The sequence below is a fragment of the Oncorhynchus gorbuscha genome, unplaced genomic scaffold (assembly GCF_021184085.1).
Source record: "Oncorhynchus gorbuscha isolate QuinsamMale2020 ecotype Even-year unplaced genomic scaffold, OgorEven_v1.0 Un_scaffold_5720, whole genome shotgun sequence".
Classification (NCBI taxonomy): domain Eukaryota; kingdom Metazoa; phylum Chordata; class Actinopteri; order Salmoniformes; family Salmonidae; genus Oncorhynchus; species Oncorhynchus gorbuscha.
Genome location: NW_025749460.1, coordinates 283 through 24,684, shown reverse-complemented (window position 1 = coordinate 24,684; position 24,402 = coordinate 283). Strand labels below are relative to the sequence as shown.

Below are 24,402 nucleotides of genomic sequence, written 5' to 3'. Positions count from 1 at the left end.
CCACCTGTATATCTCACACCCCAAACCACCTGTATATCTCACACCCCAAACCACCTGTATATCTCACACCCCAAACCACCTGTATATCTCACACCCCAAACCACCTGTATATCTCACCAAACCACCTGTATATCTCACCAAACCACCTGTATCTCACCAAACCACCTGTATATCTCACCAAACCACCTGTATATCTCACCAAACCACCTGTATATCTCACCAATCTCACCAAACCACCTGTATCTCACCAAACCACCTGTATATCTCACCAAACCACCTGTATCTCACCAAACCACCTGTATATCTCACCAAACCACCTGTATATCTCACCAAACCACCTGTATATCTTACACCCCAAACCACCTGTATATCTCACACCCCAAACCACCTGTATATCTCACACCCCAAACCACCTGTATATCTCACACCCCAAACCACCTGTATATCTCACCAAACCACCTGTATATCTCACACCCCAAACCACCTGTATATCTCACACCCCAAACCACCTGTATATCTCACACCCCAAACCACCTGTATATCTCACACCCCAAACCACCTGTATATCTCACACCCCAAACCACCTGTATATCTCACCAAACCACCTGTATATCTCACCATACCACCTGTATATCTCACCAAACCACCTGTATATCTCACCAAACCACCTGTATATCTCACACCCCAAACCACCTGTATATCTCACACCCCAAACCACCTGTATATCTCACACCCCAAACCACCTGTATATCTCACACCCCAAATCACCTGTATATCTCACACCCCAAATCACCTGTATATCAGACACCCCAAACCACCTGTATATCTCACACCCCAAACCACCTGTATATCTCACCAAACCACCTGTATATCTCACACCCCAAACCACCTGTATATCTCACACCCCAAACCACCTGTATATCTCACACCCCAAACCACCTGTATATCTCACCATACCACCTGTATATCTCACCAAACCACCTGTATATCTCACCAAACCACCTGTATATCTCACACCCCAAACCACCTGTATATCTCACCAAACCACCTGTATATCTCACCAAACCACCTGTATATCTCACACCCCAAACCACCTGTATATCTCACACCCCAAACCACCTGTATATCTCACACCCCAAACCACCTGTATATCTCACACACTAAATAGATGTGATATCAGACAGACTAAACGAGAGTCAGGTGTAGATATCACACAGACTAGACCAGTCAGCTGTAGATATCACACAGACTAGACCAGTCAGCTGTAGATATCACACAGACTAAACCAGTCAGCTGTAGATATCACACAGACTAAACCAGTCAGCTGTAGATATCACACAGACTAGACCAGTCAGCTGTAGATATCACACAGACTAGACCAGTCAGCTGTAGATATCACACAGACTAGACCAGTCAGCTGTAGATATCACACAGACTAAACCAGAGTCAGCTGTAGATATCACACAGACTAAACCAGAGTCAGCTGTAGATATCACACAGACTAGACCAGTCAGCTGTAGATATCACACAGACTAAACCAGTCAGCTGTAGATATCACACAGACTAGACCAGTCAGCTGTAGATATCACACAGACTAAACCAGAGTCAGCTGTAGATATCACACAGACTAAACCAGAGTCAGCTGTAGATATCACACAGACTAGACCAGTCAGCTGTAGATATCACACAGACTAAACCAGTCAGCTGTAGATATCACACAGACTAAACCAGAGTCAGCTGTAGATATCACACAGACTAGACCAGTCAGCTGTAGATATCACAGACTAAACCAGTCAGCTGTAGATATCACAGACTAGACCAGTCAGCTGTAGATATCACAGACTAGACCAGTCAGCTGTAGATATCACAGACTAGACCAGTCAGCTGTAGATATCACAGACTAGACCAGTCAGCTGTAGATATCACAGACTAGACCAGTCAGCTGTAGATATCACACAGACTAGACCAGTCAGCTGTAGATATCACACAGACTAAACCAGTCAGCTGTAGATATCACACAGACTAAACCAGTCAGCTGTAGATATCACACAGACTAAACCAGAGTCAGCTGTAGATATCACACAGACTAGACCAGTCAGCTGTAGATATCACACAGACTAGACCAGTCAGCTGTAGATATCACACAGACTAAACCAGAGTCAGGTGTAGATATCACACAGACTTTATAAACACACAGGCTTTATAAACACACAGGCTTTATAAACACACAGGCTGTTTACCTGGCCTCTTCATTGTCTCATCGTCTGGGTCTGCACTGAGAGAGCCAGGGGGGAACACAGTATCAGAGCGACCCGATTACATTTTACTGATGTTAAGAAACAACTAATTGAGTCCTTTCTGGGGCCTGCAAACTTTCTCTCCCCTCTCTCCTGGGCCTCTAGTCCCATCTGGGATTGATGTAAAGGTCCTCTCCCTCTCTCCTGGGCCTCTAGTCCCATCTGGGGCCCCTTGTAAACATTCTCTCCCTCTCTCCTGGGCCTCTAGTCCCATCTGGGGGTCCCGCGTGAACATTCTCTCCTCTCTCCTGGGCCTCTAGTCCCATCTGAGATTTACGTAAATGTTCTCTCCCTCTCTCCTGGGCCTCTAGTCCCATCTGGGGCCCCCTGTAAAGGTCCTCTCCCTCTCTCCTGGGCCTCTAGTCCCATCTGGGGTCCCGTGTAAAGTTCTCTCCCTCTCTCCTGGGCCTCTAGTCCCATCTGGGGCCCTGTGTAAAATGGCTTCTCCTCTCTCCTGGGCCTCCTGAGTCCCATCTGGGGCCCCCGTGTAAACATTTTCTCCCTCTCTCCTGGGCCTCTAGTCCCATCTGGGGCCCCGTGTAAAGGTTCTCTCCTCTCTCCTGGGCCTCTAGTCCCATCTGGGGCCCCGTGTAGGTTCTCTCCCTCTCTCCTGGGCCTCTAGTCCCATCTGGCCCCGTGTAAAAGGTTCTCTCCCTCTCTTCTGGGCCTCTATCCCCATCTGGGGCCCCGTGTAAACATTTTCTCCCTCTCTCCTGGGCCTCTAGTCACATCTAACCCCGTGTAAAGGTCCTCACTCTCCTGGGCCTCTAGTCCATCTGGGGCCCCGTGTAAACATTTTCTCCTCTCTCCTGGGCCTCTAGTCCCATCTGGGGCCCCGTGTAAAGGTCCTCTCCCTCTCTCCTGGGCCTCTAGCCCCATCTGGGAGCCCCCGTGTAAATGTTCTCTCACTCTCTCCTGGGCCTCTAGTCCCATCTGGGACCCCGTGTAAATGTTCTCTCACTCTCTCCTGGGCCTCTAGTCCCATCTGGGGCCCCGTGTAAAGGCTGTCTCTCCCTCTCTCCTGGGCCTCTGGTCCCATCTGGGGCCCCGTGTAAAGGTCCTCCCCTCTCTCCTCGGCCTCTAGTACCATCTGGGGCCCCGTGTAAGGTTCTCTCCCTCTCTCCTGGGCCTCTAGTCCCATCTGGGGCCCAGTGTAAAGGTTCTCTCCCTCTCTCCTGGGCCTCTAGTCCCATCTGGGGCCCCGGTAAGAAGTGTCCCTCCTCTCTCCTGGCCTCTAGTCCCATCTGGGGTCCCGTGTAAAGGTTCTCTCCCTCCTGGGCCTCTAGTCCCATCTGGGGCCCTGTGTAAACATTTTCTCCTCTCTCCCCTGGGCCTCTAGTCCCATCTGGGGCCCTGTGTAAACATTTTCTCCCTCTCTCCTGGGCCTCTAGTCCCATCTGGGGCCCCGTGTAAAGGTTCTCTCCTCTCTCCTGGGCCTCTAGTCCCATCTAGGCCCCCGTAAAGGTTCTCTCCCTCTCTCCTGGGCCTCTAGTCCTATCTGGGGCCCCGTGTAAAGGTTCTCTCTCCCTCTCTTCTGGGCCTCTAGCCCCATCTGGGGCCCCCGTGTAAACATTTTCTCCTCTGGCCTCTAGTCACATCTGGGACTTCGTGTAAAGGTCCTCTCACTCTCCTGCGCCTCTAGTCCCATCTGGGGCCCCGTAAAACATTTTCCTCTGGGCCTCTAGTCCCATCTGGTGCCCCGTAAAGTCCTCTCCCTCTCTCCTGGGCCTCTAGTCCCATCTGGGGCCCCGTGTAAATGTTCTCTCACTCTCTCCTGGGCCTCTAGTCCCATCTGGGGCCCCGGTAAACATTTTCTCCCTCTCTCCTGGGCCTCTAGTCCCATCTGGGGCCCCGTGTAAAGGTCCTCTCCCTCTCTCCTGGGCCTCTAGTCCCATCTGGGGCCCTGTGTAAAGGTCCTTCCTCTCTCCTGGGCCTCTAGTCCCATCTGGGGCCCTGTAAAGGTCCTCTCCTCTCCTGGGGACTCTAGTCCCATCTGGGGCCCCGTGTAAACATTTTCTCCCTCTCTCCTGGGCCTCTAGTCCCATCTGGGGCTCCCGTGTAAAGGTCCTCTCCCCTCTCTCCTGGGCCTCTAGCCCCCATCTGGGGCCCCGTGTAAATGTTCTCTCACTCTCCCTGGACCTCAGTCCCATCTGGGGCCCCGTGTAAAGGTCCTCTCCCTCTCTCCTGGGCCTCTAGTCCCATCTGGGGCCCCGTGTAAAGGTCCTCTCACTCTCCTGGGCCTCTAGTCCCATCTGGGGCCCCGTGTAAATGTTCTCTCACTCTCTCCTGGGCCTCTAGTCCCATCTGGGGCCCTTGTAAAGGTCCTCTCCCTCTCTCCCTGGGCCTCAGCCCCATCTGGGGCCCCGTGTAAATGTTCTTCACTCTCTCCTGGGCCTCTAGTCCCATCTGGGGCCCCGTGTAAAATGTTCTCTCACTCTCTCCTGGGCCTCTAGTCCCATCTGGGCCCCCAAACATTTTCTCCCTCTCTCCTGGGCCTCTAGTCCCATCTGGGGCCCTCGTGTAAAGGTCCTCTCTCTCTCCTGGGCCTCTAGTCCCATCTGGGGCCCCGTGTAAAGGTCCTCTCCTCTCTCCTGGGACTCTAGTCCCATCTGGGGCCCCCCGTGTAAATGTTCTCTTCTCCTCTCCTGGGCTTCTCGTTTTGTTGGATCACTGACACCTTTCTCTCAACTACACTTCATGTTTTAAAGAATAGAGAAATGTCAAATGGTATATTATTATTATTATTGTTATTATTATTATTATTATTGTTATTATTGTCTATGTACAGTATTGTAAAGATGTTCAAGTAGTTGAAGTGTGGAAGGGAAGATAAATAAACAGATGAATATAGTTTCTATTTACAGGTGTTGTTTGTTCTCCACTGGTTGCCCTTTCATGACAACAGGCCACAAATCTTGCTGCTGTGACGGCACATTGCAGTACTTCAACGAACATATATGGAGTTTATCGATGTTTCATTTATTTTCTCATTCTGGAATTGTGGATCTGTGTAATCTGAGGGAAATATGTCTCTCTAATATGGTCATATGTTGGACAGGAGGTTAGGAAGTGCAGCTCAGTTCCCACCTCATTTTGTGGGCAGTGAGCACATAGCCTGTCTTCTCTTGAGAGCTGCGGTCTGCCTACGGCGTCCTTTTCAATGGCAAGGCTATGCTCACAGAGTCTGTACATAGTCAAAGCTTTCCTCAAGTTTGGGCAGTCACAGTGGTCAGGTATTCTGCCACTCTCTGTTTAGGGTCAGTTACAGTGGTCAGGTATTCTGCCACTCTCTGTTTAGGGTCAGTTACAGTGGTCAGGTATTCTGCCACTGTGTACTCTCTGTTTAGGGTCGCTACAGTGTCAGGTATTCTGCCACTGTGTACTCTCTGTTTAGGGTCAGTCACAGTGGTCAGGTATTCTGCCACTGTGTACTCTGTTTAGGGTCAGTTACAGTGGTCAGGTATTCTGCCACTGTGTACTCTCTGTTTAGGGTCAGTTACAGTGGTCAGGTATTCTGCCACTGTGTACTCTCTGTTTAGGGTCAGTCACAGGGTCAGGTATTCTGCCACTGTGTACCTCCCTGTTTAGGGGTCAGTCACAGTGGTCAGGTATCTGCCACTGTGTACTCTCTGTTTAGGCCAAATAGCATCTAGTTTGCTCTGTTTTTTTGTTGATCCTTTCCAGTACGTAAAATTGTTATCTTTTTGCTTCTTCATAATATGGTTTAGTCTATATGTGTTTTCTGTCCTGGGGCTCTGTGGGGTGTGTTTGTGAACAGAGCCCCAGAACCAGCTGGCTGAGGAGATTCATCTTCATGTATATCTCTGGTAGGTGAGGGATTTGTGGATTTTGTGAATTTCCTCGGTTGGTTAGTAAGACCCCAGACCTCACAACCATTCTGGGCAATGGGTTCAAATAACAGATTTAAGTATTTTGTGCCAGATCCTAATTGGGATGTAGAGTTTTATGTTCCTTTTGGATGGTGTAGAAGGTAATTCTGTGCCTTGTCTCTTAGATCCTTCAAATCCTTGTGGAAGTTACCTGTGGTGCTGATGTTTAGGCTGGGGTAGGTGTAATTCTTTTTATGTGCTCTAGGGCAGCCAGTGTCTATTTTTACATTTGTAATTGTTGTCTTGGCTACTGGACTTTTTTTTTTTAAACAACTATTTTTGTCTTATTGAGATTCGCTGTCTGGGCACAAGTCTCACTAAATCTGTGCAGAAGATCTAGGTGCTGCTGTAGACCCTCCTTGGTTGGGGACAGAAGCACCAGATCACCAGCAAACAGGAGACATTTGATTTCCAAGTACAGCAAGGTGAGGCCCTGGTGCCGCAGACTGTTCTAGTGCCCTCGCCAATTTGTTGATATGTTTACTGTTGAAGAGGGTCTTCTCTCTCACCACTGACTCACTGTAGTCGGTGCCTGTGAGCTGGGCCAGCATGTGGAAGGAGTGGGACTGGGTAGTGCCTGTGCGGGGCTGCCAATCCTGAGTGTCCTCGATCAGCCTCTTCTTGCTGCGGTCGCTGGGGATGAACATGGGGATGCCATCCACCCGCAGACCGTGCCTAGTACACACCACAACGTCACCACAACGTTAATATAACGTTGAACGGACCATGCACAGTACACGCTCAACGTTCCCACAACGTTCCAACAACACACTACTATATAGACACACTACTATATAGACACACTACTATATAGACACACTACTATATAGACTCCGCCCTCTGACACCGTGTCAATACGTCCCCCTGACACCGTGTCAACATCGTCCCCTGACACCGTGTCAATACGCCCCTGACACCGTGTCAACACGTCCCCCTGACACCGTGTCAATACGTCCCCACTGACACCGTGTCAACACGTCCCCCTGACACCGTCGTCAATACGCCCCCTGACACCGTGTCAATACGTCCCCCTGACACCGTGTCAATACGTCCCCCTGACACCGTGTCAACACGTCCCCTGACACCGTGTCAATACGTCCCCCCCTGACACCGTGTCAACATGTCCCCCTGACACCGTGTCAACACGGACCCTCTGACACCGTGTCAACATGTCCCCCCTGACACCGTGTCAACACGTCCCCCCTGACACCGTGTCAATACGTCCCCCCTGACACCGTGTCAATACGTCCCCCCTGACACCGTGTCAACACGTCCCCTCTCGCATGGCTCTAGTGACCAGCGGTCAAATAGGTTGGACCATAATGCATCTGTCCCCTGACACCATGTCCCCTCTCACATGGCTCTAGTGACCAGCGGTCAAATAGGCTGGACCATAATGCATCTGTCTCTTACTTCTCGTGTTGGTAAATCTGGAGGTCATAGAAAGCTTGATGAACTCTGCAGGGAGGATGACGAGGAGCAGATGGGGCAGGGATGAAGAAAATAAGGGGGGAAGGGGCAGGAGGAAGAGGAGAGGGAGGAGGAGAGGATGAGAAGAGGGAGGGAGGGCAGGAGGAAGAGGAGCAGAAGAGAGGAGAGGATGAGAGGAGGGAGGGAGGGCGGGCAGGAATAGAGGTTGAGAGGAGGGAGGGAGGGCAGGAAGAAGAGGAGAGGGGACAGGAGGAAGAGGAGCAGAAGAGAGGAGACGATGAGAGTACGGAGGGGAAGAGAGGAGGAATGTAGGGAGGGCAGGAGGAAGATGAGAGGAAGAGAGGTTGAGAGGAGGGAGGTAGGGAGGGCAGGAGGAAGAGGAGAGGAAGAGAGGTTGAGAGGAGGGAGGTAGGGAGGGCAGGAGGAAGAGGGGAAGAAAGGAGGGAGGGCAGGAGGAAGAGGAGAGTAGTAGAAGACAGAGGGAACAACAAATGACAGGAGAATGAGAGACATACTGTTAGATGAAGAATTAATGAACTGTGTGACTGCTGAACTGTGTGACTGCTGAACTGTGTGACTGCTGAACTATGTTACTGTTACTACTGCTAAGAGAAAAACCTTCACTAATCATTACTAACCACTAGCTCAGATACTGACAGGAAGTCTATGATTTAACATTCAAGTAAAAAGGAAGTAAAGAGAGCTTACTGACTTCTCATCCATCTGCGGAGTGAAGGAAGAGAAGAAGAAAGGAGAGAACAGAGGAGAGAGAAGAGAAGAAGAGAAGGAGAGAGGAGGAGAAGAAGAGAAGGAGAGAGGAGGAGAAGAGAGGAGGAGAAGAAGAGAGAGGAGAAGAAGAGAATGAGAGAGGAGGAGAAGAAGAGAAGGAGAGAGGAGGAGAAGAGAGGAGGAGAAGAAGAGAAGGAGAGAGGAGGAGAGAGAGGAAGAAGAGAAGGAGAGAGGAGGAGAAGAAGAGAAGAAGAAAGGAGAGAACAGAGGAGAAGGAGAAGGAGAGGAGGAGAAGAAGAGAAGAAGAAAGGAGAGAACAGAGGAGAGAGAGGAGAAGAAGAGAAGGAGAGAGGAGGAGAGGAGAAGGAGAGAGGAGGAGAAGAGAGGAGGAGAAGAAGAGAGGAGGAGGAGAAGAAGAGAGGAGGAGGAGAAGAAGAGAGGAGGAGGAGAAGAAGAGAAGGAGAGAGGAGGAGAAGAAGAGAGGAGGAGGAGAAGAAGAGAGGAGGAGGAGAAGAAGAGAAGGAGAGAGGAGGAGAAGAAGAGAGGAGGAGAAGAAGAGAGGAGGAGGAGGAGAAGAGAGGAGGAGGAGAAGAAGAGAGGAGGAGGAGAAGAAGAGAGGAGGAGGAGAAGAAGAGAGGAGGAGGAGAAGAAGAGAGGAGGAGGAGAAGAAGAGAGGAGGAGGAGAAGAAGAGAGGAGGAGGAGAAGAAGAGAAGGAGAGAGGAGGAGAAGAAGAGAGAAGGAGGAGAAGAAGAGAGGAGGAGAAGAGAGAACAGAAAGAAGATGGGGTGGGGGGGTCAGTTTGGAAAAACAAGACAACAGTTTTGTTAGAACTTGTCAAATCGACAATAGTTGCAGAGAACAGTCAACAGTGAGGAGACAGAGACATTGTGGGATGCAGAGTATCGTGCAGTGGGGTGAAAACACACACGGGGTTTCATTGTTGACAGGTTCTGTCAGAGTGACAGCACGGGGTGTTCCGATGGCTGTCACACAAAAGGCAGGCTGTGTGTCTCATCTGGAACACATCGTGTCCCCGCCTCCCTCTCCCTGATTCAGAACAGATCCGTTTCAAGTTGATGGCTGCATTGAGTGTTTGCCTAACTTCTAAAACTTTTTATTTATTTCTCCTTTGTTTAAAAACACTTTTTTTTGTTACAATAATTATCTGACCTGTATATTTAAATCCATCAAATGGTGTACAATTCCAATATCTACGCAGAAAGTAAAGTTATTTACGACCAACCAGAAAGCCAAATTATGTCCCTTGCGTTCTATAACAATGCCGTAATACATGGTGTGTGATTGGACTGATGACATCATGACAGCTCTGTGCAAATACACCGGACCTGCTAGAGAACAACATGCCTAGACATCGGACACGTTCCCTGCTTTGTTCTGTATCACCCAAACAATCTATCACTGCCCATAAACTAGATTACTACTGTGTAGTGGAAAGGCCTCAAATTCAACCTGGTTTTCTGAAGAAGTAAAAATCTGCCCGAAGGATTGGGATATATTTCATTTCAACTCAGGAAGTAAAACTGGTAATTCCAATTTTCCTCAAAGTTGCTCGATGAGAAACAATTGGAATTTCCGTTTACTTCCTGAATGGAAATGGAATTGATCCCAACCCTATAGAACGCTGTTTGCGTATTTACGTCGAATTAACACTATTCGACGCGTCAGCTAGCTATCTTTAATATATATAATATAATAATAATAATATATGCCATTTAGCAGACGCTTTTATCCAAAGCCACTTACAGTCATGTGTGCATACATTCTACATATGGGTGGTCCCGGGGATCGAACCCACCACCCTGGCGTTACAAGCGCCATGCTCTACCAACTGATCTACAGAAGGTACCTCTGTCTGGAAACAATGCAACCAGCCTTAAAACAATGACCAGAAACTGCAATCATTTTCAATATTATTAGCAATGACTAAGTATTAGCTAGGCAGCCACTTGTTCATGAACTTAACTGGCCAGCTAGATAACGGTAAACAAGCCAGCCAGTTACCTAGCCTTGTGGCCGCAAGCCAACGTTAATGGGACCATTACAAATACAAAAACTGTCTTAGAAATTAGAGGTATTTTAGACGACAACGTCCTAGCTAGATAGTTAGCCAAATATAGCTCCTGAAACAGATATCATTTTGATATGTTTTAGGAGGAAAACATTGTCTGCATCTTTTCTTCCTGACCAACACCGTCCCAGAGTCTGACTCGTTTGGCAACGGCAGGTACGTAAAGACAAAACATTACCAGCATCATAACGAACTGGTGAATCGCTGTTAGATATTTACATTTAAGTCATTTAGCAGACGCTCTTATCCAGAGCGACTTACAAATTGGGATATGAAATATGAGTGATGGTGTAATAAATATGTAATAACTTTGTGAGAAAAAAACAATTTACATTTGTGTTCAATTCTTAAAATGTGACATTCAGTCATATTCAGGTTCTTGATGGGTCAAATAGTGTTATTTGGTGGGCATCTTTTTTTTTTTTTTACTGAAAAACGCCGCCAAGACCCAAATGGTATCCCATATCACCCTGCCTTGTAGCAGGTCACAGATTCGTTCTGAACAGGAACAGTAGGAGTTATCCTCTGTCATAAAGAAAACAGCTGTGTGAAGGACTGGGAGTTTAGTATCCTGCTGAATAATGTGGAGGGAAACCTGATCCACAAAACATACTGGAGGACTGACGGCTGGAGGACTGACGGCCGGAGGACAGACGGCTGGAGGACTGACGGCTGGAGGACTGGCGGCCGGAGGACAGACGGCTGGAGGACTGACGGCCGGAGGACTGACGGCTGGAGGACTGACGGCTGGAGGACAGACGGCCGGAGGCCAGACGGCCGGAGGCCAGACGGCCGGAGGACAGACGGCCGGAGGACAGACGGCCGGAGGACTGGCGGCCGGAGGCCAGACGGCTGGAGGACAGACGGCCGGAGGCCAGACGGCCGGAGGCCAGACGGCCGGAGGACAGACGGCCGGAGGACAGACGGCCGGAGGACTGGCGGCCGGAGGACAGACGGCCGGAGGACTGGCGGCCGGAGGACAGACGGCCGGAGGACTGGCGGCCGGAGGACAGACGGCCGGAGGACTGGCGGCCGGAGGACAGACGGCCGGAGGCCAGACGGCCGGAGGCCAGACGGCCGGAGGACAGACGGCCGGAGGACAGACGGCTGGAGGACAGACTACTCCTTTAAACTTCAAGTACTTAAGTGTGTAATTTAAAAAACTTTTCAAAAACAACTTTATACTGCATCTTTAAAACTGTTTACAACAATTGTATGACTCTTCATAGATGAGATTCATATGGTCTTGTAAAAACACTGGTTGAAGTTGGCGCTTTTTCACAATAGCGTCAATCGTTTCTAGTGTTATAAACATTTTCTCTTTCTCAGTAATGCTGCGCTTGACACACAGAATACAGACGTGGCCTCAACTGTTCATAACAACTTGCTCGTGTTTCTAACCTTTATCTCTCTCTCTATCTATGACGTGTTTTAGACCGTGGAAGAATGAGCGCTATACAGGCCAGGGGCTCAGGTCCGTGTGACTTCTCCAAGTAAGGCTAGTTCGGTAACGTAGCACCACCACAGTAAAAACCATCCTGACAGCTCAGCAGATTCTATAGGAAAGGATCCTGAGCACAGCACAGCGCGGCTAAATACAGTCACAGACAACATCTAGACCTTTCCAAAAAGTCAGACCTTAACCCATCCTATCCCTTCCCCCAACCGTAAACCCCGGACCGTGAACCAAGTATCAGGCATGGAACAAGGTTAGCAAACTCCTTCAAACTTTCCCCAAACTGCCAGGTTATCTAGAAATCCTGATCAGAGGACTCTGGATTTCCTACCTAATCCCTCCTGATTGATGGAATCTTCCAAAAGGGTTTGTATAAAAGCCTGGATAACGAGCCCCCCCCCCAGAATAAGACAAAGAGAATGTTCTCTCTCTCTAGCCAATAAGACAAAGAGAATATTCTCTCTCTCTAGCCAATAAGACGAAGAGAATGTTCTCTCTCTCTCTCTCTCTAGCCAATAAGACAAAGAGAATGTTCTCTCTCTCTCTAGCCAATAAGACAAAGAGAATGTTCTCTCTCTAGCCAATAAGACAAAGAGAATGTTCTCTCTCTCTAGCCAATAAGATGAAGAGAATGTTCTCTCTCTCTCTCTCTAGCCAATAAGACAAAGAGAATGTTCTCTCTCTCTCTAGCCAATAAGACAAAGAGAATGTTCTCTCTCTCTCTAGCCAATAAGACAAAGAGAATATTCTCTCTCTAGCCAATAAGACAAAGAGAATATTCTCTCTCTAGCCAATAAGACAAAGAGAATGTTCTCTCTCTCTAGCCAATAAGACAAAGAGAATGTTCTCTCTCTCTAGCCAATAAGACAAAGAGAATGTTCTCTCTCTCTAGCCAATAAGACAAAGAGAATGTTCTCTCTCTCTAGCCAATAAGACAAAGAGAATGTTCTTTCTCTAGCCAATAAGACAATGTTCTCTCTCTAGCCAATAACACAAAGAGAATGTTCTCTCTCTCTCTCTAGCCAATAAGACAAAGAGAATATTCTCTCTCTAGCCAATAAGACAAAGAGAATGTTCTCTCTCTAGCCAATAAGACAAAGAGAATGTTCTCTCTCTAGCCAATAAGACAAAGAGAATGTTCTCTTTCTAGCCAATAAGACAAAAATAATGTTCTCTCTCTCTAGCCAATAAGATGAAGAGAATGTTCTCTCTCTCTCTCTCTAGCCAATAAGACAAAGAGAATGTTCTCTCTCTCTCTAGCCAATAAGACAAAGAGAATGTTCTCTCTCTCTCTAGCCAATAAGACAAAGAGAATATTCTCTCTCTAGCCAATAAGACAAAGAAATGTTCTCTCTCTAGCCAATAAGACAAAGAGAATGTTCTCTCTCTAGCCAATAAGACAAAGAGAATGTTCTCTCTCTCTAGCCAATAAGACAAAGAGAATGTTCTCTCTCTCTAGCCAATAAGACAAAGAGAATGTTCTCTCTCTCTAGCCAATAAGACAAAGAGAATGTTCTTTCTCTAGCCAATAAGACAATGTTCTCTCTCTCTAGCCAATAACACAAAGAGAATGTTCTCTCTCTCTCTCTAGCCAATAAGACAAAGAGAATATTCTCTCTCTAGCCAATAAGACAAAGAGAATGTTCTCTCTCTAGCCAATAAGACAAAGAGAATATTCTCTCTCTAGCCAATAAGACAAAGATAATGTTCTCTTTCTAGCCAATAAGACAAAAATAATGTTCTCTCTCTAGCCAATAAGACAAAGTTGAAGCATTCGGCTGATGGAAGTCCATTTTATTTCCTGTATTCTACTCAACAGTCTGGTCCCAACAGACCAGGAGAAGACATCTTCTGATTAGATCCTCAAATCATACGACAACTTAACCGTCCCTCTTAAAATGTGCAGTCAGCAATTTCTGAGAGAGTTACCTGAATGACTTGTTTAACTCAAATCCCGTGAAAACATTTGGTCTGTCCTCTCAGAGGAGGAGTCGTGTTTGGTCTGTCCTCTCAGAGGAGGAGTCGTGTTTGGTCTGTCCTCTCAGAGGAGGAGTCGTGTTTGGTCTGTCCTCTCAGAGGAGGAGTCGTGTTTGGTCTGTCCTCTCAGAGGAGGAGTCGTGTTTGGTCTGTCCTCTCAGAGGAGTCGTGTTTGGTCTGTCCTCTCAGAGGAGTCGTGTTTGGTCTGTCCTCTCAGAGGAGTCGTGTTTGGTCTGTCCTCTCAGAGGAGGAGTTGTGTTTGTTTGTTTGTGTACCTACCCGTTGTGTGGCTGTAGCATGCTGGCGGGGGCGCTGAGGCCGGGCTGGCGGGGGCGCTGAGGCCGGGTGTTTACTTTAGGGGCGTATGTCACTGGTTTAATGACCGTGTTGCCGCCGCCCGGTGTGAATGGTCGCGCCATCTTGTTGATAGAGGTGCTGGGGGCGAAGGAGTATTTGGGCTGAACCGAGGCGGGGGTGATTGAATCCTACAGGGTGTGAGAGAGGGGGGAGACAGGGGAGACAGGGGGGAAAAACCCACAGCAAATAACATGCAGTTAAGACAAACACACATGTGCATTAGTGCATTAATTGTGCGATAAACATACGTGTGTACTATACTACGGTCCCTAGCTAAACATACGTGTGTACTATACTACGGTCCCTAGCTAAACATACGTGTGTACTATACTACGGTCCCTAGCTAAACATACGTGTGTACTATACTACGGTCCCTAGCTAAACATACGTGTGTACTATACTACGGTCCCTAGCTAAACATACGTGTGTACTATACTACGGTCCCTAGCTAAACATACGTGTGTACTATACTACGGTCCCTAGCTAAACATACGTGTACTATACTACGGTCCCTAGCTAAACATACGTGTGTACTATACTACGGTCCCTAGCTAAACATACGTGTGTACTATACTACGGTCCCTAGCTAAACATACGTGTGTACTATACTACGGTCCCTAGCTAAACATACGTAGTCCCTAGCCTATACTACGGTCCCTAGCTAAACATACGTGTGTACTATACTACGGTCCCTAGCTAAACATACGTGTGTACTATACTACGGTCCCTAGCTAAACATACGTGTGTACTATACTACGATCCCTAGCTAAACATACGTGTGTACTATACTACGGTCCCTAGCTAAACATACGTGTGTACTATACTACGGTCCCTAGCTAAACATACGTGTGTACTATACTACGGTCCCTAGCTAAACATACGTGTGTACTATACTACGGTCCCTAGCTAAACATACGTGTGTACTATACTACGATCCCTAGCTAAACATACGTGTGTACTATACTACGATCCCTAGCTAAACATACGTGTGTACTATACTACGGTCCCTAAACATACGTGTGTACTATACTACGATCCCTAGCTAAACATACGTGTGTACTATACTACGATCCCTAGCTAAACATACGTGTGTACTATACTACGATCCCTAGCTAAACATACGTGTGTACTATACTACGATCCCTAGCTAAACATACGTGTGTACTATACTACGATCCCTAGCTAAACATACGTGTGTACTATACTACGATCCCTAGCTAAACATACGTGTGTACTATACTACGATCCCTAGCTAAACATACGTGTGTACTATACTACGATCCCTAGCTAAACATACGTGTGTACTATACTACGATCCCTAGCTAAACATACGTGTGTACTATACTACGGTCCCTAGCTAAACATACGTGTGTACTATACTACGATCCCTAGCTAAACATACGTGTGTACTATACTACGATCCCTAGCTAAACATACGTGTGTACTATACTACGGTCCCTAGCTAAACATACGTGTGTACTATACTACGGTCCCTAGCTAAACATACGTGTGTACTATACTACGATCCCTAGCTAAACATACGTGTGTACTATACTACGATCCCTAGCTAAACATACGTGTGTACTATACTACGGTCCCTAGCTAAACATACGTGTGTACTATACTACGGTCCCTAGCTAAACATACGTGTGTACTATACTACGGTCCCTAGCTAAACATACGTGTGTACTATACTACGGTCCCTAGCTAAACATATGTGTGTACTATACTACGGTCCCTAGCTAAACATACGTGTACTATACTACGATCCCTAGCTAAACATACGTGTGTACTATACTACGATCCCTAGCTAAACATACGTGTGTACTATACTACGCACACACACAGACTCCCATATCTGTTGCTTGGAAACCAGCTCGGTTGAGGAGGAGGAGGTATGTCGTTAAGAGAGGTTAGCCTAAACAGGGCTCATTACATCATAATTACAGTCTGTGTTGCAAGAACGAGGCCTTGCCAAGGCCAGCTCCATCTCTCTCCGTGGAGGGAGGAGAGAGAGCTCAACACATCCAACTGGGACACTTCCCAACTACTTCTGGCCCATTGACTACCCATAGTAGTGCCCTACTTCTGGCCCATTGACTACCCATAGTAGTGCACTACTTCTGGCCCATTGACTACCCATAGTAGTGCACTACTTCTGGCCCATTGACTACCCATAGTAGTGCACTACTTCTGGCCCATTGACTACCCATAGTAGTGCACTACTTCTGGCCCATTGACTACCCATAGTAGTGCACTACTTCTGGCCCATTGACTACCCATAGTAGTGCACTACTTCTGACCCATTGACTACCCATAGTAGTGCACTACTTCTGACTCATTGACTACCCATAGTAGTGCACTACTTCTGACCCATTGACTACCCATAGTAGTGCACTACTTCTCTCTCTGTTAGCATGGCTAGGATCTTCCTCTGTCTCTGTCAGCTTGGCTAGGATCTTCCTCTGTCAGCTTGGCTAGGATCTTCCTCTGTCAGCTTGGCTAGGATCTTCCTCTGTCAGCTTGGCTAGGATCTTCCTCTGTCAGCTTGGCTAGGATCTTCCTCTGTCAGCTTGGCTAGGATCTTCCTCTGTCAGCTTGGCTAGGATCTTCCTCTGTCAGCTTGGCTAGGATCTTCCTCTGTCAGCTTGGCTAGGATCTTCCTCTGTCAGCTTGGCTGGGATCTTCCTCTGTCAGCTTGGCTAGGATCTTCCTCTGTCAGCTTGGCTGGGATCTTCCTCTGTCAGCTTGGCTAGGATCTTCCTCTGTCAGCTTGGCTAGGATCTTCCTCTGTCAGCTTGGCTAGGATCTTCCTCTGTCAGCTTGGCTAGGATCTTCCTCTGTCAGCTTGGCTAGGATCTTCCTCTGTCAGCTTGGCTAGGATCTTCCTCTGTCAGCTTGGCTAGGATCTTCCTCTGTCTCTGTCAGCTTGGCTAGGATCTTCCTCTGTCTCTGTCAGCTTGGCTAGGATCTTCCTCTGTCTCTGTCAGCTTGGCTGATCTTCCTCTGTCTCTGTCAGCTTGGCTAGGATCTTCCTCTGTCTCTGTCAGCTTGGCTAGGATCTTCCTCTGTCTCTGTCAGCTTGGCTAGGATCTTCCTCTGTCTCTGTCAGCTTGGCTAGGATCTTCCTCTGTCTCTGTCAGCTTGGCTAGGATCTTCCTCCGTCTCTGTCAGCTTGGCTAGGATCTTCCTCCGTCTCTGTCAGCTTGGCTAGGATCTTCCTCTGTCTCTGTCAGCTTGGCTAGGATCTTCCTCTGTCTCTGTCAGCTTGGCTAGGATCTTCCTCTGTCTCTGTCAGCTTGGCTATGACACTTAACACACTTAAATAGATTCCAAAATGTTCACTGAACGTTTTGAGTTGTACAGCGTTTTCTTCAGCTGGGATGTCTCATTAGTGTCAGAGAGACTAGGACATCCACGTTTACTTGTACGGTCCTCAATTCAAATAATACAGGCATTTATATACTAGGGCTCGAACTATGAACTTTGCACGATAATGAATAAATTGGGTCGAAATGAAAGTTTATGTTGCCTTTGACATATTCTTGAGTCTGGGATTGTGCAAAGCTCTTTAGGGCCACACACACATCTGTTTAACTAATACTATAATCATTTCATTCAACACATCAAACTCCTGTCTGCTGCTTATGCAATGTGTGCTACGAGCCAGCAGACAGACTGATGGGGGATTGAATCACTATGATGGAGTTCATTTAACTGTGAGGTGGTGGTAGGAGGAGGAGGAGATGGTGGAGGAGGTAGGAGGAGGAGGTGGTAGGAGGAGGAGGAGATGGTGGAGGAGGTAGGAGGTGGAGGAGGTGGAGGTAGGAGGAGGTGGTGGTAGGAGGAGAAGGAGGAGGTGGTGGTAGGAGGAGATAGGAGGAGGAGGCGGAGGTGGTGGTAGGAGGAGGAGGAGGTAGGAGGAGGAGGTGGTGGTAGGAGGAGGAGATGGTGGTAGGAGGAGGAGGAGGTGGTGGTAGGAGGAGGAGGAGATGGTGGTAGGAGGAGGAGGAGGTGGTGGTGGGAGGAGGAGGAGGAGATGGTGGAGGAGGAGGAGGAGGTAGGAGGAGGTGGTGGTGGTAGGAGGAGGTGGTAGGAGAAGGAGGAGATGGTGGAGGAGGAGGAGGGGAGGAGAGGAGGTGGTGGTGGTAGGAGGAGGAGGTGGTGGTGGTAGGAGGAGGAGGTGGTGGTGGTAGGGAGGAGGAGGAGGTGGTGGTGGTAGGAGGAGGAGGTGGTGGTAGGAGGAAGAGGAGATGGTGGAGATGGTGGTAGGAGGAAGAGGAGATGGTGGAGATGAAGTTAGGAGGATGAGGTGGTTGTTTTAGGAGGATGAGGTGGTTTTAGGAGGATGAGGAGGAGGAGGGGAGGAGATGGTAGGAGGAGGAGGAGATGGTGGAGGAGGAGGAGATGGTAGGAGGAGGAGGAGATGGTGGAGGAGGAGGAGGAGGTAGGAGGAGGTGGTGGTGGTAGGAGGAGGAGGAGGTGGTGGTGGTAGGAGGAGGAGGTGGTGGTGGTGGTAGGAGGAGGAGGTGGTGGTAGGAGGAAGAGGTGGTGGTAGGAGGAAGAGGAGATGGTGGTAGGAGGAAGAGGAGATGGTGGAGATGAAGGTAGGAGGAGGAGGTGGTTGTTTTAGGAGGATGAGGTGGTTTTAGGAGGATGAGGAGGAGAGGAGGTGGTGGTGGTAGGAGGAGATGGTGGAGATGGTGGTAGGAGGAGGAGGAGGTAGGAGGAGGAGGTGGTGGTAGGAGAAGGAGGTGGTGGAGGAGGTAGGAGGAGAGGAGGAGGAGGAGGTAGGAGGTGGTAGGAGGAGGAGGAGGAGATGGTGGAGGAGGTAGGAGGTAGGAGGAGGTGGTGGTAGGAGGAGGAGGTGGTGGTAGGAGAAGGAGGTGATGGAGGAGGAGGAGGTAGGAGGAGGAGGTGGTGGTAGGAGGAGGTGGAGGAGGTGGTCGTAGGAGGTGGAGGAGGTGGTCGTAGGGAGGAGGAGGAGGTGCGGCAGGAGGAGGAGGAGGTGGTGGTAGGAGGTGGTAGGAGGAGGAGATGGTGGAGGTGGTAGGAGGAGGAGGAGATGGTGGAGGAGGAGGTGGTAGGAGGAGGAGGAGGAGATGGTGGATGAGGAGGTGGTAGGAGGAGGTGGAGGTGGTGGTAGGAGGAGGTGGTGGATGAGGAGGAGGTGGTGGAGGTGGAGGAGGTGGTGGTAGGAGGAGGTGGAGGAGGTGGTCGTAGGAGGAGGTGGTAGGAGGGAGGTGGTGGTGGTAGGAGGAGGAGGAGGTGGTGGTGGTAGGAGGAGGAGGAGGTGGTGGTGGTAGGAGGAGGAGGTGGTGGTGGTATGAGGAGGAGGTGGTGGTAGGAGGAAGAGGAGATGGTGGAGATGGTGGTAGGAGGAAGAGGAGATGGTGGAGATGAAGGTAGGAGGAGGGGAGGTGGTTGTTTTAGGAGGATGAGGAGGAGGGAGGAGGAGATGGTAGGAGGAGGAGGAGATGGTGGAGGAGGAGGAGATGGTAGGAGGAGGAGGAGATGGTGGAGGAGGAGGAGATGGTAGGAGGAGGAGAGATGGTGGAGGAGGAGGAGGAGGTAGGAGGAGGTGGTGGTGTAGGAGGAGGTGGTGGTGGTGGTAGGAGGAGGAGGTGGTGGTGGTGGTAGGAGGAGGAGGTGGTGGTGGTAGGAGGAGGAGGAGGTGGTGGTAGGAGGAAGAGGAGATGGTGGAGATGGTGGTAGGAGGAAGAGGAGATGGTGGAGATGAAGGTAGGAGGAGGAGGTGGTTGTTTTAGGAGGATGAGGTGGTTTTAGGAGGATGAGGAGGAGGAGGAGGTGGTGGTGATAGGAGGAGGAGGAGGTAGGAGGAGGAGGTGGTGGTAGGAGAAGGAGGTGGTGGAGGAGGTAGGAGGAGGAGGAGGAGGAGGTAGGAGGTGGTAGGAGGAGGAGGAGGAGATGGTGGAGGAGGTAGGAGGAGGTGGAGATGGTGGAGGAGGAGGTGGTAGGAGGAGGAGGAGGTGGTGGTAGGAGGAGGAGGTGGTGGTAGGAGAAGGAGGTGGTGGAGGAGGTAGGAGGAGGAGGAGGAGGAGGTAGGAGGTGGTAGGAGGAGGAGGAGGAGATGGTGGAGGAGGTAGGAGGAGGTGGAGATGGTGGGAGGAGGTGGTAGGAGGAGGAGGAGGTGGTGGTAGGAGGAGGAGGTGGTGGTAGGAGAAGGAGGTGGTGGAGGAGGAGGAGGTAGGAGGAGGAGGAGGTGGTGGTAGGAGGAGGTGGAGGAGGTGGTCGAGGAGGTGGAGGAGGTGGTCGAGGGAGGAGGAGGAGGTGGCGGCAGCAGGAGGAGGAGGTGGTGGTAGGAGGTGGTAGGAGGAGGAGGAGATGGTGGAGGTGGTAGGAGGAGGAGGTGGTAGGAGGAGGAGGAGGATATGGTGGAGGAGGAGGAGGTAGAGGAGGTGGAGGAGATGGTGGTAGGAGGAGGAGGAGGAGGTGGTGGAGGGTGGAGGAGGAGGAGGTGGTGGAGGTGGAGGGAGGTGGTGGTAGGGAGGAGGTGGAGGAGGTGGTCGTAGGAGGAGGTGGTGGAGGAGGTGGAGATGGTGGTAGGAGGAGATGGTGGTAGGAGGAGGAGGAGGTGGTGGCAGGAGGAGGAGGAGGTGGTGGTAGGAGGAGGAGGAGGAGGAGATGGTGGGAGGAGGAGGAGATGGTGGTAGGAGGAGGAGGAGGTGGTAGGAGGTGGAGGTGGTAGGAGGAGTTGGAGGAGATGGTGGAGGAGGAGGTGGTAGGGAGGAGGAGGAGGAGATGGTGGGGGAGGAGGAGGTAGGAGAGGAGGAGGAGGAGGTGGTGGTAGGAGGAGGTGGAGGAGGTGGTGGTAGGAGGAGGAGGAGGTGGAGGAGGAGATGGTGGAGATGGTGGTAGGAGGAGGAGGAGGTGGTGGCAGGAGGATGAGGAGGTGGTGGTAGGAGGAGGTGGTAGGAGGAGATGGTGGGAGGAGGAGGTGGTGGTAGGAGGAGGAGGAGGAGGTGGTAGGAGGTGGAGATGGTGGTAGGAGGTGGTGGTAGGAGGAGGAGGGTGGTGGTAGGAGGAGGAGGAGTAGGTGGTGGATGAGGATGAGCAGGTGGAGGAGGAGGAGGTGGTAGGAGGATGAGGTGGAGGTAGGAGGTGGAGGTAGGAGGAGGAGGAGGTGGTAGGAGGAGGAGAAGGAAATGGTGGAGGAGGTAGGAGGAGGAGATGGTGGAGGAGGAGGAGGTAGGAGGAGGAGGAGGTAGGAGGAGGAGATGGTGGAGGAGGTAGGAGGAGGAGGAGGAGGTAGTAGGAGGAGGTGGTGGTAGGAGGAGGAGGAGATGGTGGTAGGAAGAGGAGGAGGAGGTGGTGGTAGGGAGGAGGTGGTGGTAGGAGGAGGAGGTGGTAGGAGGAGGTTGTGGTAGGAGGAGGAGGAGGAGGTTGTGGTAGGAGGAGGAGGAGGAGGTGGTGGTAGGAGGAGGAGGAGGAGGTGGTGGTAGGAGGAGGAGGAGGAGGAGGTGGTGGGAGGAGGAGGAGGAGGTAGGAGGTGGAGGAGGTGGTGGTAGGAGGTGGAGGAGGTGGTGGAGGTGGTGGTAGGAGGAGGTGGTAGGAGGAGGAGGAGGTGGTGGGAGGAGGAGGAGGTGGTGGTAGGAGGAGGAGGAGGTGGTGGTAGGAGGAGGAGGTGGTGGTAGGAGGAGGAGGTGGTGGTGGTAGGAGGACGTGGTGGTATGTTGTTAAGGGAGGCCATTAAAAGACAAACAAAGTGACTCCCTCTCATCCGACACCACAATGCAATAAACAGCCTGAAGGGGGCAACTATCTAAGCACTGTCATAGACAGGACTGTTTCTTTACTGCCTAGTGAAGACCAGACAGGACTGTTTCTTTACTGCCTAGTGAAGACCAGACAGGACTGTTTCTTCACTGCCTAGTGAAGACCAGACAGGACTGTTTCTTTACTGCCTAGTGAAGACCAGACAGGACTGTTTCTTTACTGCCTAGTGAAGACCAGACAGGACTGTTTCTTTACTGCCTAGTGAAGACCAGACAGGACTGTTTCTTCACAGTGTTTCAGGAGGTGTGAGGTTAAGACAACACAGACATGAATAAGGGTGGTGTTTGGGATGCAGACCTGATAGAGTAGTGCACTATACAGGGAATAAGGGTGGTGTTTGGGATGCAGACCAGATAGAGTAGTGCACTATACAGGGAATAAGGGTGGTGTTTGGGATGCAGGCCAGACACTCTTACCTTCTGATCGCCACCCGCATGGAAAGCTCTGAAAGAAAAGGTTGGAAAAGAAGTGTTAGAAAGTCACAGTAGTAGATCCTAGTAGATCCTATAAAACCTTAATTTATACCGAACAAAAAATATATAAAACCGCAAGATTTAAAAAGTGTTGGTCCATGTTTCATGAGCTGAAATAAAATAACACAGAAATGTTCCATATGCCCAAAAAAACTTATTTCTTTCAAATTTTACTGTGAAAAATTGTTTTACCATCCCTGTTAGTGAGCTTTCTCCTTTGCCAAGATAATCCATCCACCTGACCAGGTGTGGCATATCCAGAAGCTGATTAAACAACATGATCATTACCAGGTGCACCATTGCTGGGGGACAAGAAAAGGCCACTCGAAAATGTCCCGTTTTGTCAGACAGGTGGAAAAGCCAGAGTATGAGGTCAGCGCGTCAGGCTCGAATGAGTCTGGGCGGCCGAGAGAAAACACATGTACGAGTTCCAAAACTACATACTCAAAACCCATGAAGAAGAAAATTACTCAAGGCAGAGATGAATCCAAATAACGCTGAGGTAGTCCATGTTCAACAGAATACAACCAGGGAAAGTCAAGGGCTAATCAAATCAAATCCAAATCAAACAGCAATACATTTCTGCAGTTTGATGCCTTCATCAGTGCAAACAAATTAACACGACACGTAAATTAAAACAGCCGCTGCGCAACAGCCAAGAGGATAGTTAGAGACGGACCTTGTATGTTTCTTGTGGTGTTGTCTAAAGGCACCACCAGCACTCTGACCTCCCCTCGCTGAGCTTTTAACCCACTCAACTATTTCATATCCATTGCAGGTGATATTGCTACGAGCCCAGACTGCTGTGAATTGTCCATGATTATTAATCATCTTCTATAACATTCAGGTAATCTCGATTGAGTGCCTGTAGACAACACTACAAGAAAAATAAAGGTCAGTGTAGTGTATAGTCTGTACAGTATATACCAGACAGTCAGTGTGGTATATAGTCTGTACAGTATATACCAGACAGTCAGTGTGGTGTATAGTCTGTACAGTATATACCAGACAGTCAGTGTGGTGTATAGTCTGTACAGTATATACCAGACAGTCAGTGTGGTGTATAGTCTGTACAGTATATACCAGACAGTCAGTGTGGTGTATAGTCTGTACAGTATATACCAGACAGTCAGTGTGGTGTATAGTCTGTACAGTATATACCAGACAGTCAGTGTGGTGTATAGTCTGTACAGTATATACCAGACAGTCAGTGTGGTGTATAGTCTGTACAGTATATACCAGACAGTCAGTGTGGTGTATAGTCTGTACAGTATATACCAGACAGTCAGTGTGGTGTATAGTCTGCACAGTATATACCAGACAGTCAGTGTGGTGTATAGTCTGTACAGTATATACCAGACAGTCAGTGTGGTGTATAGTCTGTACAGTATATACCAGACAGTCAGTGTGGTGTATAGTCTGTACAGTATATACCAGACAGTCAGTGTGGTGTATAGTCTGTACAGTATATACCAGACAGTCAGTGTGGTGTATAGTCTGTACAGTATATACCAGACAGTCAGTGTGGTGTATAGTCTGTACAGTATATACCAGACAGTCAGTGTGGTGTATAGTCTGTACAGTATATACCAGACAGTCAGTGTGGTGTATAGTCTGTACAGTATATACCAGACAGTCAGTGTGGTGTATAGTCTGTACAGTATATACCAGACAGTCAGTGTATAGTCTGTACAGTATATACCAGACAGTCAGTGTGGTGTATAGTCTGTACAGTATATACCAGACAGTCAGTGTGGTGTATAGTCTGTACAGTATATACCAGACAGTCAGTGTGGTGTATAGTCTGTACAGTATATACCAGACAGTCAGTGTGTGGTGTATAGTCTGTACAGTATATACCAGACAGTCAGTGTGGTGTATAGTCTGTACAGTATATACCAGACA

The 24,402-nt window shown here is 49.4% G+C and overlaps 1 long non-coding RNA gene across 1 annotated transcript; it reads right to left on the bottom strand.

Annotated features, from left to right (window-relative positions):
• Positions 1-6,740: 6,740 nt before the first annotated feature.
• Positions 6,741-22,471, bottom strand: LOC124029172. The gene is made up of 4 exons (XR_006837740.1): positions 22,441-22,471; positions 8,331-8,341; positions 7,601-7,645; positions 6,741-6,862 (listed from the first exon to the last, which is right to left on the bottom strand). It is a non-coding gene; the product is annotated as an uncharacterized LOC124029172 (long non-coding RNA).
• Positions 22,472-24,402: the final 1,931 nt, after the last annotated feature.